The sequence below is a fragment of the Leiobunum rupestre genome, chromosome 4 (genome assembly GCF_980474605.1).
Source record: "Leiobunum rupestre chromosome 4, qqLeiRupe1.1.hap1, whole genome shotgun sequence".
In the NCBI taxonomy this organism is placed as follows: Eukaryota; Metazoa; Arthropoda; class Arachnida; order Opiliones; family Sclerosomatidae; genus Leiobunum; species Leiobunum rupestre.
Window position 1 is genome coordinate 27,509,106 of NC_143387.1, and position 12,689 is coordinate 27,521,794.

Sequence of the window (12,689 nt, forward strand, 5' to 3'; positions counted from 1 at the left end):
TAGGACTAACTACGATGTGTAGAGTAAATGTGTTCCGAGAAGATGTACGTCATTCTAATCTAACACCCCTTCTCGACGGATATCGAATATTACTGCTTTGATCATCAGGTAGTTAGATTTTTCTCTTGATAGTGGTTTGGTAAGTATGTCAGCGGTCATTTCTTCAGTTGGGCAGTAGCTGATTTCGATGACGCCATTCACTCTCATGTCTCGTAGAAAATGATACCGGACATCGATGTGTTTCGTCCTGGCTCTTGTTATCTCAGAAAGGCTCATTTTTATGCATCCCTAGTTGTCTTCAAACAGCTGGGTTGGCTTAGTGGTTGTAAGTCCAACATCTTCAAAAAGTTGTCGTAGCCAAACAGCTTCCTGCGCTGCATAGGCCACCGCGATATATTCGGCTTCTGTGGATGAATGTGCGACAGTTGACTGTTTTTTACTCGACCAGGAAATAGTTCCTTGTCCAAGTCGAAGTAAGAACCCACTGGTAGATTTCCGATCTTGATGGTCACCCGCCCAGTCTGCGTCAACGTAGCCGATAAGCTCTAGTGTCTCCGTAGCTGACAATTGGAGTCGAAATCCGATAGTTCCCTTAAGGTAACGCATTACGCGCTTTACCAATCTCTTTCTCCCGGCACCGAAACTCTTCGGCACAGAAATCCGACGCTGACGGCAATATCTGGTCTAGAGACGGTAGCGATATGAAGAAGTATTCCGATGGCTTGGCGGTACTGGTTGTTGTTCGGTAGAGGATCTTCTTCCCCAGATAGTTTAGGATAAGCAAGATCCATCGGAGTCTTGTCCGCTTTCGATTCTTGCATGCCGAAGTCTTCTAGCATTAATTTTTTTTTCGTTCCTTGTTGAATCCGTCAGTTGACCGCTCGATTTGTATGCCAAGGAAATAAGATACGTTCCCAAGATCTTTCAGCTAGAAGTATTTGATTGGCTTAATCCATACAAACTGCGCTTGAGTTTGCAGACTTTGTTTTCCCTCCCGGGCGTAACGAAACCTGGGGGTTGGAACATATTAAGGTCTTCTAGAATGTCCCCATGGAGAAATGCCGTCTTGACGTCGTAGTGCTTGACCGTAAGTTTCTTAGAAGCTTCGATGGTGATAAGAAGTCGTACTGTGTCGTATTTGACAACCGGCGCAAATGTGTCGTCAAAATCCTCACCGAACTTCTGAGAAAACCCCTTTGCGACTAGCCAGGCTTTATATTTACTGAATTCCCCGTGCTGATCGCGCTTGGCTTTAAAAACCCATCGACATCCTATGGCTTTACGATTTGGTGGTAGATCAGTCAATTCTAAATTGTTTTGTTCGTACAACGACTGCATTTCGTCCTCTACAGCATCAGTCCACTTCGCCTTCTCCCTAGGACTCAATTCGTCTAGTTGCGCCCATGAACTTGGCTCTCAAGGCCTACTGTAGCTTTGCAGGTCAATCTCCAAGGTGGAACGCCTTTATTGGTTCTCTGCGACCGTCTCGGAAGTTCATTGTTGTTTGCCCCTTCTGATTCTGATTCGTCATCCACCTCAGAGACTATCTCTATAATGGGATCAACGACAACTTCAGATGAGACAATGGATGTACTTTCTTCTTCCGGATCTTGTACAACGCTGTCATGGTATACATAATTTCCTGTTCCTTCGTCGAATCAACTCGAATGTAACGGAACGACTGTAATGAACCTTGGCAGTCTTCGGATTTAGAATACGATTTCCCTTCGTTGCAAACCCATAGCTGACCAAAACGCCTTCGATAGCCTTGTCTTCCCATTTCACTCGTTTCTCTTTAGGGACGTACGAGTACGCTTTGCTTCCAAATACGCGGATATGTCCAATGCGAGGCTTCGATCCACTAAAGAGTTGATAGGGCGTTGTCTCGATGGATTTGCTTGGAAGACGGTTTTGAAGGTAAGTCGCTGTCGTCACTGCTTCGCCCCAGTAACGATTATCTAGCTTTGAGTCCAACAGCATACATTTGGCCATCTCAGTTAATGAGCGATTTTTGCGTTCTGCGACGCCATTCTGTTGCGGATGATACGGTATAGTCAGTTGGTGCTGAATGCCCTTTTGCTTTAAGAATTCTTTCAGATCTTGACCAATATACTCTCCGCCGTTGTCAGAGCGTATTGCCTTGGGTCGCCTCTCGAACTTGTTAGTAACGGCTGCTATGAACTCCTTGAAAACGTCAGTGACTGCATCCTTCGTCTTTATCAAATACGTGTGCGTGAATCTGGAAAAATCATCGATAAACGTCACGATGTATCGATTTCCACTCGGCGTTGCTGTTGGCATGGGACCACATACATCGGTGTGTATGAGATCCAACGTCTGTTTACTCTTCGTTGTAGACTTTGGGTAGGGTTTAGCAGCCATCTTACCCTTCAGACAACAATCGCACACAATCTTGCACTGACAGTCGGACATAGTAATATCTTCGGCAAATCCTTTTGTGAAAAGAGACTTGATGGCAACTTCGTCCCGATGTCCAAATCGCCTATGCCATAGATGAAGGCATTCTACTGCATGATCGATGCGGGTAACTTGGACAATCTGCTTAGGAATCCGGCCATCTTAGCCATCGCCGCAATACGTGTACCTTCCATGATCTTGCAATCGTCGTTTTCGAATACAACCCTGTGGCCGGTTTTCGTTAGACGGTGAACGGAGAGCAAGCTTCCTCCTAATTTCGTTACGTAGAGGACATTCTTGACCGCTATACGACGTACGTCACGAACGGGTCCCAGGTTATCGAGGAAACCGTCACCAATACCTTCTGCCATCATGATTGAATCATCTGCGAGGTAAATCTTCTCTGACGTAGGTCGCAAAGACTGGAAGTTCTTTCGATCATTAGACATATGACTGGTGGCTCCCGAGTCAACGTACCATGAATTAGTCGATGTCTCTCCTGAAGCCATGAAGGCTGTATATTCTCGGGACGGTTTATCTTCTTTAGCGCCTTTACTTCTTTGTGGTCGAGCTGCTGCTGGAACGACGACGATTATAAATCTTCGGTCCACTGCGAAGATCTTTAGTTGCTAATGCTGTGTCTGATTTAAATGGTGTAGTACTTGCACTGTTCTCTTGGTGAAGATTGAATTCATCGATTAACTTCGCCTTTACAAACTCCAGCGTTGGATCCACTTCTGGTCTCACTTAGAGTGCTGTAACCAAGGCATTGTATGTTTCTGGAAGACTGCAAAGAAGCATTGCTACGACGTGAGTATCAGCCATGTTCTCACAGATACCTCTCAAGTTCTCAACTATCTCTAACATCGACGTTATATGGTCTTGCATGGTCTGCTGACCCTCTTTGAATCGCATTTGATGGATTCTTCGTAATAGAAACAGCTTGCTGGTCATATTCGACTGATCATGCAATTTTTGAAGCGCTGTCCACATAGATCGGGCTGAACTCTCGTGAACGATGTGAATTACTTGATCATCTTCTACCGAAAGAGCTATTACGGTTTGGGCCTGCCGGTCTCTCTTGTCCCAGTCCTGAGGAATGTCCGCCTGCGTAGTGGGCTTAGGATTCTCCACCACTTCCCAGAGATTGTCTCGTGTCAGCAACATCTTCACTTTGAACTTCCACAGTTGATAGTTCGTATTGTTGAGTTTCGTGATCAGCAGCTTGGTTTCGCTTGAAGTCATCTTGTCGTTTGAAACGAAAACAAAACTAAACTAAGCTGTAACTCAATTACTTTAATTTCGGATGAAGCTATACGTGACTGGGCCCATAACCTGATAGAGTCATAGCCTAAAGTTATTGAGACGATTCATTTTAAACAAACGAAACGAGAGTTTATTAAGACATTGCCTCCTGGATTTTGCCAGTTTCAAAAATTCAACACCTGCCCATTTCTAGGCCTTTTCTTAATCCAGGGGGCAATAATTAAGAGAACGAAAAAAGGATTATGTTCAAATAATGCGTCGCTTTATATAGCGAAGTTTAAGCCGTTTAAAAAACAATATATTAGGACTAACTACGATGTGTAGAGTAAATGTGTTCCGAGAAGATATACGTCGTTCTAATCTAACACCTCTTTCTTCTGTTGTTTCTCAACACTCACCACCAAATTCCTTCCCAACCATCACTACGACATCCAGCGTCGGCCCTCCAGATGTGGTTCCAGCCCCCCCCCCCCCCGTTTACACTGCCCAAGCCACTCAATGGCCCGTCACTAGTAGTGGGCGACAAAGTATTCAACCATTGCGTCCTCACTCATAGGACAGAAAGGAAGGAAGACAACAAGGACAGTAAAAACAAAGACAGTTAAAACTTCATAAGATAACTGTGTTTCATACCGCCTTATCCTCTACTCAACTTATCAATATCCATCCCTGTTTACGATACTTGTTAATGCTAATTTCGATGGAAAGAAAAGATGTTATATAAATATTTAGGATTGTTATGACAAGCGTAGACAGTGGCGGCGTAAGGGGGGCGATCCGCCCCGGGTACCAGGGTAGCCAGGGGTGCCATCGAGGGGGGGGTGCAAATCAGAATGATTAATCTTGAAGAATGTTTTTGGGATCGAGGGGGGGGGGTGCAAAATGAACGACCCGTGAAAACGTCTGTACTGCATGCACGGTCCTGGGGGGTGTCACAAACCATTGCCGCCACTGGTTATTGGACATGGCTAAAAGGCCGGTCATGATTTTAAGAATGTGGCAAAACGATCTGTAAACATCGTGAGAATGAATAACTTTACAACAGAAAGTACAACGCGAACTGCGTGAAAAATAAAAGTTGTGGAGTACTTAGAAAAGCGAGGGTAACATCCCGCCGCTGCGCTGTCACCATATTATATTCTTAAGAATTGCTAAAGATTAACTTAGATTAGTACAGAACAGTGGCGTAAATAGCACCCCCGCGGACCCCGCGGCGTGGGGGGGGCGAGAACTAGGGGCCCCCAAACGTTTATGATTAAAATCGGTGCTATTTAAAAAGGCCCCGAGTTGTTTTTCCTAGTTACGCCACTGGTACAGAGCTTTTATTGACATCATCTTAGCGTAGAGGGGCTAGAGCTACTTCTGTCCCTTAGCTTGCCCTATACAATCTCTCTACTCTTTTTCTATGGTAAAGTGGCGCCACCTAGCGAGTTATCTCATTATAACAAAAGGGACTTTCAAGGGAGAGCTGTTGGGGTGTTGAAGTCCATTTAAAATACTTTATTCGGTCACCGTTCGTCACATTTACAAAGTTACACTCGGATCTAGGAGGATGGAAATACTGGAGGGGAAATATGGGATTCATAGGCCTGGCAATGTGGGGAATTCGGACAAAAGATACTAGAGACCATAGAAATCGGATAACAAACTAGAACGCTTAATGGAATGGCTGACAAGGTACCGATTAGATTCTTGGCTAAAACGACAGTAACGCCATCTGCGCTGCCTCTAGAGGCGCGCTCGCGCGTAACTTTGTTAAAAGTCCCCCCCCCATTGAAATTAATGTAAAGTGGGCGATAATTAAACGTTAATTAAATAAATTTAATACATTTAAGTTCATATAAACGGGAAAATTTGTATGTTGAACATTTCTTATTTCATTTGGTAGGTTTGTCGTGTTTTCTTGATATTGGTCTTTTGGATTTATTCCTTACGGCAGTCAATATGAACTTAAATTGAAGTGACCCATTATTCCGACTTTCCTATCATTTTGTCTCACACAACCTTCACAATAACTTCATTTTCAAGTGATTTATTGCAAAAATAACAAGAGTTAGCTGGGTGGTAAATTTTAAACGCGGTTACATGAAGAGCGGCGGATGCGTTTTAAGTCAACGAAGGCGCAAAATTGTAAGACGCGTTTCGGGTACAACGTTAAAACCACGAATACGACACAACGATTGCTCGTATGTAAAATGTTCATAGAACAATTTTTGTGGGAAATAGCCGGACCCTAATGTTCATAATTGGGTTTATAGCCGTACATACAATACTAACGTAGATATTCGCGATAAACCATTACTGTGTACCGGTTTCCCCCATAAACATTGCTCGTAAAACAACTATTTCTAACAGTAACCTGTGAAAAGATATGTTTTTGTTTGAGTAATTACTCCTAAAATATTTAATTACGGGATTTTGAACCATTCTTCATTTTTTATTAAAAAAAACTAGCTTTCTATGATTCGAAAGAAACGCGTTTTCTAGTGCGTTCTTAGCGATTGGAAATTATGGTAAAAAGAAAACTATTTCTAACACTAACCTGTGAAAAGATGCTTTCTGTTGAGTATGTAATCTTACACGATTTGATTACGCAGTTTTGAGCCATTCTTCAACTATAATTAAACATAAGTTACTTTAAAGATTTAAAAAAAACCGCGTTAGCATCGAGCTAAAGTCGGCCATTTAATCTTAGGCGAAATGGAGTGTTAGTTCACCAGTTTGGCACCGATGGCGTAACTTTCGTTGCCAGCCAAACGAAAAGCATGGACCAAAGGCAGGGTTTTTTAAAAGTTCTAATCGGAACCCACGACAAAATTTTAAAAATCGTTCTAGTTTGTTATCCGATTTCTATGCTAGAGACACGAGTCGTGCTATTTCCATCGATTTCAAATTTGGGTTAAGTTAATTATTTAAAAAATGTTAAAAAGCGAGTCGAAATCTATGTATTTTTGCCCCTGGAAAGGTGCCGTGAATCCTGCAACCTACATACACCCATGGAAGACTTCTTCCATGATACACCTATACAACCAATATTTTTCTGCCTCAGTCAATTTCGCGGCTGTGTCATCGTCATTTGGAGAATGGAGACTGGGGGGGGGATAGGGTTTTGTTTATAACTCAGTCTTCACGGGATTTTAGTTCTAGATGGGGCCCGGCCGAGACAGTCTTCATGGGATTTTAGTTCTAGCTGTAGCCCAGCCGAAACAGTTTTCACGGGATTTTAGTTCTAGCTGTGGCCCGGCCGAAACAGTTTTCACGGGATTTTAGTTCTAGCAGTGGCCCAGCCGATACAGTCTTCACGGGATTTTAGTTCCAGCTGTGGCCCGGCCAACACAGTCTTCACGAGATTTTAGTTTTAGCTGGGGCCCGGCCGAAACAGTCTTCACGGGATTTTAGTTCTAGCTGGGGCCCGGCCGAAGGACGGGCTACCCAGCTAGTATTAAATAATTTCATATTTTCATTTCATTTCATTTCGTATTGAGCGTTAGAACAAGCTATACATACAGATTTCTGTGTCAATTAATTTGATTTTTTTTTTGCGAGAAGAGCGGACTTAATGCGCTTGCTAAAAATATAAGCAAATAGCTAAATAATTTTACTTAAAAATAATTTTACTTAATAGCAAAAATATTATAAAAACCATAAAGTGGACCTCTAAGGCCCTTACCGACAACATGAAAAATGAGGAACACCGTCAATAACCCCAGTGCTGCGTCCCCCATTCGGGGAGAAGAGGAGAGGATGGTAGTTCGCCGCGGCGGAGGGTTAAATTCGCGCATTTTTACACAAGGTACATGCGTTAGTTGGCAGAATTTAAATAGTTCCAAAAAATCTCAAACGTTTTCGGTGTGGAATTTCCAAAGTGAAAGGTTACCATTCAGATTGGTTTTGAAACCATTAGATGATAGATCTAGTTGCGTTATTAGGAAATTACAAAGATGACGACTTTTTTATCATTGATAAATCCGGAAACCTAAAAAAGACTCTGGAATGTTTGTAAAGCAATGGAAGTTTGAAGGAAATTTTCGAGGACATGTGCACCCAACACGATCTTTTCTTATCAAAATACCAAGATGAAACCGGTGGATATTCTTCTTTCCTATTTTCATGGAATAACTGGGTTTACAATTTGTTGCATGGGGATTGGTTTCAGTTTTGGCAGTTCCATAGTTGTTTGTAAGCCCACAGTATGGTTTTCTTTAATGTAGAAGTTAATTTGGGTGCTCTTATTTTTTAGTTTTAGAGTCAAAAGAGCCAACTGCTCTTATGTTCTTTTCCGTGGATTTCAAATGCAAAAGAAAAATATCCCTAAATTGAAATAAAGTGGATTATTACATTGATGAAATTTCATTTATAACCTAATTCAAAATTAAATAAATAAATAAAATTCAAAACCAACCTAGAAAACGAAGTAGCTTATCGAGCCTTTGCATCAGAGGAAAATAAAATATTTCCAAAGCAGACGCTGCAGACGATTTTTTGAGATTTGTTCCCAGCAGAGCTGCTAGTATCGCGATTCTTGTGAAACTATTTTCCGACGTCGCGTGACGTAGAACGATGACTTGTAATAGCTTTAAGGCGATTGGTCTTGGAATAAAGGGGGAGAACGACACCCCCACTGGTTTCTCATTTTACAAGGCTATTGTAGTGGAAGGTAGCGAAGGGCCTTAGAGGTCCACTTTATGGTTTTTATAAATATTTTTGTTAATAGTAAAGTAAAAAGTTTCAGTTAGTATTTAGTGAAAATTATCAAAAACAAACAACCTTTTTAAAGGCTAATAGTCTCAATTCACGAAAATCTTCATTGAGATCTAATCTTGGTTTATCTGGTCAGTGGATTTTACGTTTTTAATTTTTTATCGACAAAACAAATCAAACCGATAAATTATAAGCAAATTTTACTGAATAAAGAGTAAAATAGTTGAGGAATGAGCGGCCAAAAACATATTTCGGGGGCTCAAAAACGGCAAAAACGTAAAAGAGAAGTCTTAGAAGAGAGCATTCAGAAAGATGCAATGAAACGTTTCTTGCAATCATCAGACAAAGGGAATATCAATGATCTAGGGGATGAACCTTAAAATCAAGGTATTGCAGAAAACCATTATGCACTGACAAGGAGACGACCCGAGGTGATAATCACCGATTTTGTTCAAACTCGGGTATAGTGTACACCTCCATGTACCTTAAACAAGTTGGCAAGCCAAAATATACCTCTCCTCGGAAGAGTTTCTAATTTTCAGTGAAGTGTATAATGTATCCGTGGTTCTGTGGTAGAATGCTCATCTGACGTGAAGGAGGGCTCGGGTTTGAATCCCGCCCGGTACTAACGCAAATTGAAAAATATTTATACTACACCCAATGACAACAAAAACGGGCCCTTTTGGAAAAACCTGCGTACGCAGCGATTACCCTTTGCCCTGAAAATGCGTTCACAGGCCTGACAGACAGACCCACAGACAGACACGGTGGTTGTATAACCCCTCCTAGGGTACAAAGTCCCCTCGGAGAGGTAAAAACCTGCAAGGGAAAAGTAGCGACGGGCTTTCGTTTTGCCATGGCAACCGAAAACGTTTTTGACAACATTATTTGGGATTTTTCCATTGAAAATCACATGGAAATCTCAAGGATTTTTTTTAAAAAATGAAAATTTTTGAAAAATTCAAAAACGTTAAAAAAATTTAATTGATTTTAAAAATTAAATTTAATCAAGTTTAAATGCAATTTGGTCAGCTGGGGGACCCTTAAAATCCTTTAGATTCCCATGTTATTTTCAATGGAAATAATTCCAAATCATGTTGTCAAAAACGTTTTCGGTTGCCATGACAAAACGAAAGCCCGTCGCAACTTTTCCCTTGCAGGTTTTTCAAGTTACATAGAGGTGTACACATAGAAATCTCATAGGTAACTAGAATGCTGCCGTGTAACTGGAAAATGGGCCAAACGCCGTGGCAGACGATAGCCAGATTAATTCGAAGTTTTTTCTTTTCAATATTTTAGTTCATTAAAAAAATACTATATTAATCCCTAAAATTGTTTATTTAACACTCCAAAATTTTGAAATACCCATAATAACTCAACGGGGGCGCATTCGGGGGAAAATGTTGCTCCTCTCTTGAAAACGTTTCTTTTTCTCTTTCTCCTTCTGCGCAGTCGTGAGTGACGCATAGAAATCTCATAGGTAACTAGAATTCTGCCGTGTAACTGGCAAATGGGCCAAACGCCGTGGCAGACGATAGCCAGATCTCAGCCAATCAGAGCTCAAAGAGTGGTTCTGCCAAGAATTTAATGTCACCAGAGAGAATGACGTCACCTATCTCCCGCTATAGTAGCGGATCCAAGGAGGATTATTATCCTCCTTGGCGTAACCACTCTACGGCCTCTCATTGGCTGAAGGTTCAAGGCGAACTGGCGTCAAGCTCGGCCGTAGGCGGCAGAATTCTAGTTACCTATGAGATTTCTATGGGTGTACATTATACCCGACTTTGAACAAAATCGGTGATTATCACCTCGGGTCGTCTCCTTTGTGAGTGAAGTTGAAATAGTGGAAAACTTTAGTCATAAGATGATAAGAGAAACTTTAGTCCAACTAAGGCAAACGTTAGTCCTGCTAAGGAAATCGTTAAAGCTTGCGAGATCTCAGATATCTTAGTGATTGATATTAGTTTGAGCATAAGTAACATAATAACAAAAAGTATGACACTTAATTCCTATTGATTTAATGCTAATTTTCTAACCGAACCTTTTTTCGGCACTGATACTCTCTTCAAGCTGTGACTGGGACTCACGACTTACCGTTTTGGATGTCTACGTTTTGATAAAAGTTTAAGCCTAATATCGGAGAGCACGTTCTGGAGTCGCGAGGGGCTTTGGCTTTGTTTTGAAGCCCGCGTGCGAATCATGCTGTGATAAAAAAACATGAGCTCGTGGCGCCGACAAAAACGTTTTTGATTTTTATCATTTTAGCCTAATATTCCGCCTATCTATCGGCTAGGAGCAACAAACACTAGGAGAACGCAGCTAGCCTTTAAACACGCTAACGAAGGGTTGTGTACGAATTTCATTGGACGAGCGTCACGAGCCTTTACGCCGAACGTTTTACGGACGGGGGGAAAGACAATTTCCGAATTTTCCCCTTCCGACGTAGCAGGCGCTAAAGCGTCTAGCCAATGAAAAACGTACACAAGAAAATCCACGAATTTTGACGGGTTGCGTTCTCCTTGTGTGGGGTGTTGTGTTTGTTGCTCCTAGCTATCGGAAACCCGATATTTCGGCTTAGCGGAAGTCTGGCATATTTTGGACACTAGAGGCCTCTGTGCTGAGAAAACATCTTGATTACGCAATAACTATGAAAATCAGTTTGGTTGTAAATCTCGTTAATTGTCATACTTATTGTTATTATATTACTTATGGTTTGAGTAAGGATTGTCTGCTTAAAATCATTTCTTTTTCTTAATTGGTGGTAAAAACCGAGGTTTCAATTCTTCTTTGTATGATAAATATAAGATGCTCGAATACTCCGTAGTAAAGTTTAGAGTTTATAGTTTTTGTTGCCGCCATTTTTTGAGTAGTAAAAACATGGGTTTTGGTAATTGGTTTTCGGATTCTAAAAATATGGCGAAAAAGTTTGAAGATCATTTTAGTTCACGTAAATCTTTTCACCAACAATCCTATAAGAAATACTTAGATTATTTAGAATCTATAAAACACGTGGTTCAATTGCGTCTCAGGTCAATGACCATCATAGGCTTGACGTAATTAGAAATAGAGATGTGTTATCTGCGAGGTTATCTGCCCACTGGAAATCATAATTATCTGCGGTCAACAAGAGCTAGCGCTTAGGGGTCATAGATTTAATGAAGAAAAATAGAAAATGGAAATAGGGGAACTTCGCTGAAATTTTAGATCTACTAAAAAGAAAATGTCCTGATTTGAAAGCCAAGTGCCCAACAAAGCCAAATATACTCACGGCAAAATTCAAAATGAACTGAAATTTAGCGAGGAGGACAATTGTACAAGAGGTCAATGAATCTGGTGGGTTTTATTCAGTAATTGCAGATGAAACTAGAGACAATTCAGGGGTGGAACAATTAAGTGTTTGTATAAGGTATACTAGAAAAGAACAAGACGTACGACGGTCAGAATACACACAATCCTTCTAATGTGTTAAGTTTGTTTGAGCTATTCACAGCAACCTGCAACGCCGGTATCGCAACCAAAATATATCCACGGTCACACATATATACATATTTACACTTATTTGTTACTTCTAGTCATACTTTGAAAGCATCGAAGATTCCTTCGATCAGTGTCACTCTTATTTTTTACTTCTGATCACACCTATTTGTTACTACTAGTCAGCCGTTGAGTGTCACACTTATTTCTTCTGGTTAATAATAATAATAATAATAATAATAATAATAATAATCAGCTAAGCTAATACCCCTGGCACCACCTTAGGCAAAGACTAGTTCGATCAATTTCATACTTATTTGTTACTTCTGATCACACTTATTACTTCTGGTCATACGCCGAAGACTAGGTCGATCAGTGTCATATTTAATTGTTACTTCTGGTCATACGTTGAAAGCGCAGCGCACTCTGAACGGCCTTGAAAAACGCCAGAGGGAAACGGGCGCGTAGACCTCTATAAACACGCGGATTTACAATGTTGGAAATTGCGGGGCTCCGTATACGCTGCCCAAAAAACCTTACTTAGAATTAAAATTAAGGAACGTATTTACAACTCTTGGTTATATGTAAACCACAGCTATTCAAAAATATAACTCATGAAAATCGGACTTAAATTAAGGAACGTTATGCCGACTTTCAGGCGGAAATATAAGTGTCACACTATTTGTTACTTTTGGCCATATTAGAACGGCCTCCGATAAGTGGCACACTTATTTGTTACTTCAGGTCACACGTTGTAAGCATCGCGTATTACTCCGATAAGTGTCACACTTATTTGTTACTTCAGGTCATACGTTGTAAGCATCGCGTAT

The 12,689-nt window shown here is 41.1% G+C and overlaps 1 pseudogene; it reads right to left on the minus strand.

The window, feature by feature from the left end:
- Window positions 1-288: 288 nt before the first annotated feature.
- LOC149947342 (uncharacterized) lies at window positions 289-839 on the minus strand (annotated as a pseudogene).
- Window positions 840-12,689: the final 11,850 nt, after the last annotated feature.